Genomic DNA, 7,091 nt, shown 5'->3' on the forward strand with positions numbered 1-7,091 from the left:
CAAGAGCCCGCCTGAAGAAAGGAATGGCGTTTTTATTTTCGAAGTTGTTGTTGAGGTTAGGAGCCCGCCTGAAGAAAGGAATGGCGTTTTTATTTTCGAAGTTGTTGTTGAGGTCAGGAGCCCGCATGAAGAAATGAATGGCGCTTTATTTTTCAAAGTTGTTGATTGAAGTCAGGAGCCCGCCTGAATAAAAGAATGGTGTTTTATTTTTCGAAGTTGTTGATTGAAGTCAGGAGTCCGCCAGAAGAAAGGAATGACGCTTTATTTTTCGAAGTTGTTGTTGAGGTAAGGAGCCCGCCTGAAGAAAAGAATGGCGTTTTTATTTTCGAAGTTGTTGTTGAGGTCAGGAGCCCGCCTGAAGAAAGGAATGACGTTTTTATTTTCGAAGTTGTTGTTGAGGTCAGGAGCCCGCTTGAAGAAAGGAATGGCGTTTTTATTTTTTCGAAGATGTTGTTGAAGTCAGGAGCCCGCCTGAAGAAAGGAATGACGCTTTATTTTTCGAAGTTGTTGTTGAAGTCAGGAGCCCGCCTGGAGAATGGAGGTGTTATATTTTTTTAATTTATAGTCGAAGTCAGGAGCCCGCCTGGAGAATGGAGGTGTTATATTTGTTAATTTATAGTCGAAGTCAGGAGCCCACCTGGAGAATGGAGGTGTTATATTTTTTAATTTATAGTCGAAGTCAGGAGCCCGCCTGGAGAATGGAGGTGTTATATTTTTTAATTTATAATCAAAGTCAGGAGCCCGCCTGGAGAATGGAGGTTGTTATATTTTCGAGTTGTAGTCGAATTGAAGAGCCCGCCTGGAGAATGGAGGTGTTATATTTTTTAATTTATAGTTGAGGTCAGGAGCCCGTCTGAAGAGAGGAATGGCGTTTTATTTTTAAGTTGTTGTTGAAGTCAGGAGCCGGAGGCAAGGGGGAACAATGGCAATACGAATGCAGTTCTAAGTTGTTGTTGAAGTCAGGAGCCCGCCTGGAGATCGGAATGGCGTTATATTTTTAAGTTGTTGTTGAAGTCAGGAGCCCGCCTGAAGAGAGGAATGGCGTTTTATTTTCTAAGTTGTTGGTTGAAGTCAGGAGCCCGCCTGAAGAGAGGAATGACGTTTTATTTTCTAAGTTGTTGTTGAAATCAGGAGCCCGCCTGAAGAGAGGAATGACGTTTTATTTTTAAGTTGTTGTTGAAGTCAGGAGCCCGCCTGAAAAGAGGAATGGCGTTTTATTTTCCAGTCTTGAAGTTGGGAGCCCGCCCATATAACAGAGGAATACATTTCAGTTTTTACATTTCAAGTTTTGAAGTTGGGAGTCCGCCCATATAACAAAGGAATACATTTCAGTCTTTACATTTCGAGTTTTGAAGTTGGGAGCCCACCCATATAACAGAGGAATACATTTCAGTCTTTACGTTTCAAGTTTTGAGGTCAGGAGCCCGCCTGGAGAACGAAAAGACGTTATCTTTTAAGTAGTTGTTGAAGTCAGTAAAGCATAGGAATACAACAAAAAATCCCCAACATAAATTCAAGTTCAGAAATCAGAAGGAAGGCAACAGTGGTCAGAAGAAGGCAGTTCAAGCTTCGAAGGAAAAATAATGCGAAGCTCACAAGAAGGAAATAAGCAGTTCGAGTTCGGCAATCAAGAGAGAATACAAGTCAAGTCAGAAGTAAAGAAACATCAGAGGAAACACAAGGCAACAAGACAGCGAGGCAACAAGGCAACAACAGTCCCATGACCAAGTTTGAGAATAAATCTTTGTAATTCATAGACCATAGCTTAGTATAACTTCTTTATTTTTTATCAAGGTGTAATAAGAAGGTCAGTAAGCAGTAACAGCAGCAGCAACATCAGTAACAGTAAAACCACAGCTTCATGGTAGTCCCAGCTACCAAAAACTGTGAACTACACGCGACCTGATTCCTTTATAACCAGGGATATGTAGGTTGTCCAAAACCAGGACTCGGTTGCGCCTTTCCTTTTTATTTTCTTCCTCTTTTGAATAACGATATGATAAAAAATTAGTCGCATTGTTCACTTTATCTTTGCCCGAAAGCTCTTCGTGTTTTCGAGCAAAGAGGGGCAGTTGTAAACACCTAATTTTTGACAACATTTAATTTTTTATCACTTCTTGTATGTAAATATTTTAGGGGGTTTTAACCTACTATTATTTTAGCTTTATTACACATTTTATTATAGGATAAAAATACAAAAAAAAAACAAGTGAATTATCACTATTAATATATTTTTTATTATTTTTTGTTTTTTTTTATAAAAAAAATCTGAAAATATGATTATTTTTTTAAAATAATAAAAAATAAAATTTTGGGAATGATTTAAAAAATAAGAAAAAGGGAAGTATTGAACAAAAAAAATATAAAACTAAAAATAGGTGGAATTCTCTTTTAAAAAAAAGTAAAAGAATAGAGAAAATTAAAAATAAAAATAAAAAGTTTTGTGGAAATTTTAAAAAATTTAAAAGTAAAAGAAGGTTGGAATTAAAAAATAAATATAAAGGTATTTGAAAATTTAAAAAATTTAAATTAAATGAAAGTAGCATTTTTAAAAGAAAAAGGAAAAGAAAGGGGTTTGTTTTTTTTAAAGAAAAGTTAAATAAAGTGAGATTCTCTTTTAAAAAAATAAAAGGTGGGATTTTAAATAAGATAAAAGTAATTAAAGTTGGAATTTTAAAAATAAAAGTAAATAAAGGTGGGATTTCTTTTTCTAAAAAAATAAAAGCAATTTGTAAGTGAGATTTCTTTTAATTAAAAAATAATAAAATAAAAAAAACAAATCTGAAAAGTTTCGAAAATTTTTCTATAAATAAAAACAGAAAATTTAGGAATAAGGGGGTTCAAAAAAAGAGGAAAAAATAGAGGGGAAGAAAAAAAGAAGTGGGCGGAGAGAGCGGTATACACTCGATATACACTCTGGATACACTAGATATACAGGGGCAGAATTCATTTTAGAGAGAGTAAAAAGATAGAACCAAATTTCTGAAATATTGAGAGCGGAAGAACACCAAAGAGAGTTCAAATCTAGAAAGATAAAACAAAGAGAGTTTTCCGGACTATTTTTCTTCTCCATTTTTACTGGTTTTCTCCGTGTTGCTGGAATTTCTGGATTGAGGTGTTGAAGCTACTGTGTTGGGCTTTCTGCTGCTGTATTTTGCTGTTTGCTGTTGTTGATTGCTTACCCCATTTTTCTGTTCTACATACCAGGTATACACATAAACTCACTGATGATGTAACTCTGAGATTAAGCATGAAATAAAGTATTTGGGCAGTTGCTCGCTGGATGAGGCGTCTGTTGTTATTCCATTATAAATGATAGTTGAAATATGTTTTGAGATGATTAACACTCGATGAAATTTGAAGCTGTGGAATGTGTACTTAATGAGGACTATATGGGATCAGTAATCTCACCTTATTCGATTATAGATTTGGTAGTTAAACACTGAATTCAGTGGCATAGACTTTCAGGTTAACTGTACACTCTAAATAGTCCAGTATGCTGTAATGTGGTAGCGAATAATGTTAGTTTCCAATCGTTAATTATTAGTGTTAGTTTAAATGAAAATTGTTAAGCATGAATTTGTTTCCAGTGATCGTAAAGAAGAAAGACAAGTTTAAAAGAGGTCTATGTCTCGTTGATTCAATTCCGTAGTCCAGCTGGTTCGAAGTATTAATGTGTTTGAGTGTTAATCTAGTAGTAGTGATTTGAATAATACCTTATTTTGAATTGGGCCTTTAGCTGGCTTGTATGAATTGGTTATTTTGTTGTGAACTATTTGGGCATATGTGAAGTAATTTGAAATAAGTGTAACATATCTGGGCCTGTTGTTGGGGCTTACATGACTGGGCTGCTGATGGCCCAATTTCCAAAGATGTTTGGTTATAGTTTAGGAAAAACACGGGTTGCCCAGCTCAGGGAATCTATCTCCCGATCTGTCCTCCAATGCCTGTCAATTGAGGCGTCTTGGGTCACACAGCTTGGGCCATTTGGGTCTGAGATTAAATGGAAGATGGACTGATAATACCCAAGGGATAGGTGGTGGATCTCATTATCTCACAATAATTAATTTGGATTTTATTTTATTTTAGAGACAAATAGAAAATCGTAGTCACTTTTAGGTTGTCTTTTTAATAAAATAAAATGAGACGAGCCTCGCCAAATAAAACGTACAAACGGCGGGTCCCTCAATAAATGGTTATTTTAAATACTTAGACTTCGGGATGGGCCGTTAGCAAAATTCCACGGCCTTCCCCAAAATAATGATACGCTAGTCGCTTTAGGCACGCCTTTAATAATTTACTTTCTTAAACTCGGGTGCACATTTATGTGACCCAAATCCAAATCTCGACAGAGTTGAAATGTGTCAATAACCATGGGTGCATTGATGTGACGTGGTTCGAGATGTATTTTCACGACGTCGCAATTCTCGTTAAAAATAATAGTAATAAAAGCGGTAAACAGTTAAAATTTGCACATAAGTTCAACATGTATTAAAATCAGATAAATAAGCCGAATATGACAGTTGAGCGACCGTGCTAGAACCAAGGAACTCGGGAATGCCTAAAACCTTCTCCCGGGTTAACAGAATTCCTTACTTAGATTTCTGGTTGGCGGACTGTAACACAGAGTCAATCCTTTCCTCGATTTGGGATTCAACCGGTGACTTGGGACACCATAAATCTCCCAAGTGGCGACTCAGAAATAAATAAATAAATTCTGTTTCGATTGTCCTTTAATTGGAAAAACTCCCTCTGCGCCCCTTTGCGGTGGCGCGGGTAAAAAGGAGGTGTGACATTGATAACTTGATTCAACTTAGTTTTGGGGTGTGATTCTTAGTTTTGGTGTTATTTTATGTATTTTGAGAGTTCGAGCAGGTCCATATTATGGTTATAGACTTGTTGGTGGATTTTGACGAGGTCCTGAATGGCTCGGGTGCGTTTCGGACCGCTCGGAGCTGAGTGTATGGTTTGTGCTTCGCGTTCATAAAGTCTTGGCCGCGTTCACGAAGGCTTAGGGCTAGTGGCCTTCACGTTCACGGGAGACCTATCGCGTTCGCATAGAGTCAAGGGTCTGGGCAATCCAGTTGCATTACGCGTTCGCGGGTGAGGGCACGCGTTCGCGATGAGGAGGCGGCTCAGTGCATCGCATTCGCGAGTGTTCTCTCGAGATTGCAAAGAGGAATTTTTCCTAGTTTCATCAGTTTTGCCTTCGTGATCGCGAGGGCTTGTTAGCAATCACGATGAAGGCACAAACCTGGGCAGAATGTTTTATAAGTCGGGACTTAGGCTTTTTGGTTCATTTCTCTCACTTGTTGGTCGATTTTAGAGCTCTTTGAGGAGGAATTTTCACCTAGCACTTTAAGGTGAGTACTTTCTACACAATATGAGTTTAATACATATATTTTGAAAAGATTCTTAACATATAAATTGTAGAAATTGTGGGTTTAGTTGAAAAACTTAGGTTTTGATAAAAGTGAGATTAAACCACGAAAATGATTATGAAATTAGGTAAAAATTATATATTTGAGTTCGTGAGGTTATGGGTAGCATTTATCTTCGAAAATTTCCGGAATCCAAGCATGTAGGCCCGGGGGTGAGTTATAAGAATATTCAAATTTGGGTTGGATAATTACTTGAATAGCTAAATTATGAACTTGTGAGTGTCTACTAATAATTTATATAATATTTGGCTAGCTTCAGATTGTTCGGCTCCAAGTTGAGGCTTTAGAGTGAACTTGTGGGCTGGAAAGTGAGATTCGGGACAAGGTAAGTCTCTTGTCTAACCTTGTAAGAGGGAATTTACCCCATAGATATTTTAAATTACTATTTGGTCCTAACTGTGGGTACTACGTACGCACGAAGTGACGAGAGTCCATGTGTAGCCACAAATCATGCTTATGTCCGGGTAGTTTTAGACCCTATCATGAAATTACTTGTATTATTTGTACTCTACTTGTTAATTGCTTAAATTATATTAAGACTTGATAAAGGATTCGTAAGACCGAACTTCACTTACTTTAAGTTTTGGCGAGTTACTTGATTGTTGATAGAAATTGTGCCTCTTGTGTGTATTGGTCTTGTGATAATCGTTAAATCGAATATTCGTAGAGTATCCTCTCTTCTTGTAGAGCGGGCCGAACCCCTCGGCAGTATAATATATGCATCTATGGTTCGTGCCAGTCAACCCTCGACAGTGTACACATTATTCTGGATTGGGCCGTATGACCTTGACATAAATCATGCGTGATAATGCTTGGAGTCCGATTACACTTGATATTATTTTTATGACTTAAGAAATTATAGTTTACTTGATGGACCGTAAATGTTGAAGTTAGTATGTGTCAGTGGAGATTTTTAATTTACTGTTAATTAAAGAATCACTTATTTACTGTTTGTTATTGTGTTATTATTATTATTATTGTTATTATTGATTATTGATGTATTCCATGCCTATTTAGAATTTCCGTAGTTTATTTATTAGCCCATAGTAAGTGTCGATGTCGACCTATCATTACTGCTTCTTCGATGTTAGACTGGATACTTACTAGATACATGTTGTTAATATACTCACGCTATACTTCTGCACTAATTGTGCAGGATCTGAGGCAGGTTCATCTGACAGTCATTCAGGCACGTACCCCCGTTACCCCGAGGCCTAGTGGTGAGCTTCTCTCTGAGTCCGTTCTGCAGTACCCGTAGTCCCTCTTTTGTATTTACTTTCTGTCTATTTTATTTCAGACACTAGTATATGTGTTTTGTATATTCTACTAGTTGCTCATACACTTGTGACACTGAATTTTAGGAACATGCTAGTATACATGTTATGGTTTTGAGTATTTATTTCACTGTATTTACTCTCTCATTAGTTTATGCTTTACCTTACTATAATTTCTCACTATTCATTTACTTAATAAATAAAAATCAACTACTTTTAAATTATTCAAAAGGAACAAGTACATGACTAGTTCACCGTTGGCTTGCCTAGCGGCAACGTTGGAGCGCCATCACGGCCTGTAGGAGAAATTGGGTCATGACAACTTGGTACTTAAGCCAGGTTCACATAGGTCTCACAAGTCATGAGCAGGCCTAAT

The sequence above is a fragment of the Nicotiana tabacum genome, unplaced genomic scaffold, assembly GCF_000715075.1.
Source record: "Nicotiana tabacum cultivar K326 unplaced genomic scaffold, ASM71507v2 Un00510, whole genome shotgun sequence".
Lineage (NCBI taxonomy): Eukaryota > Viridiplantae > Streptophyta > Magnoliopsida > Solanales > Solanaceae > Nicotiana > Nicotiana tabacum.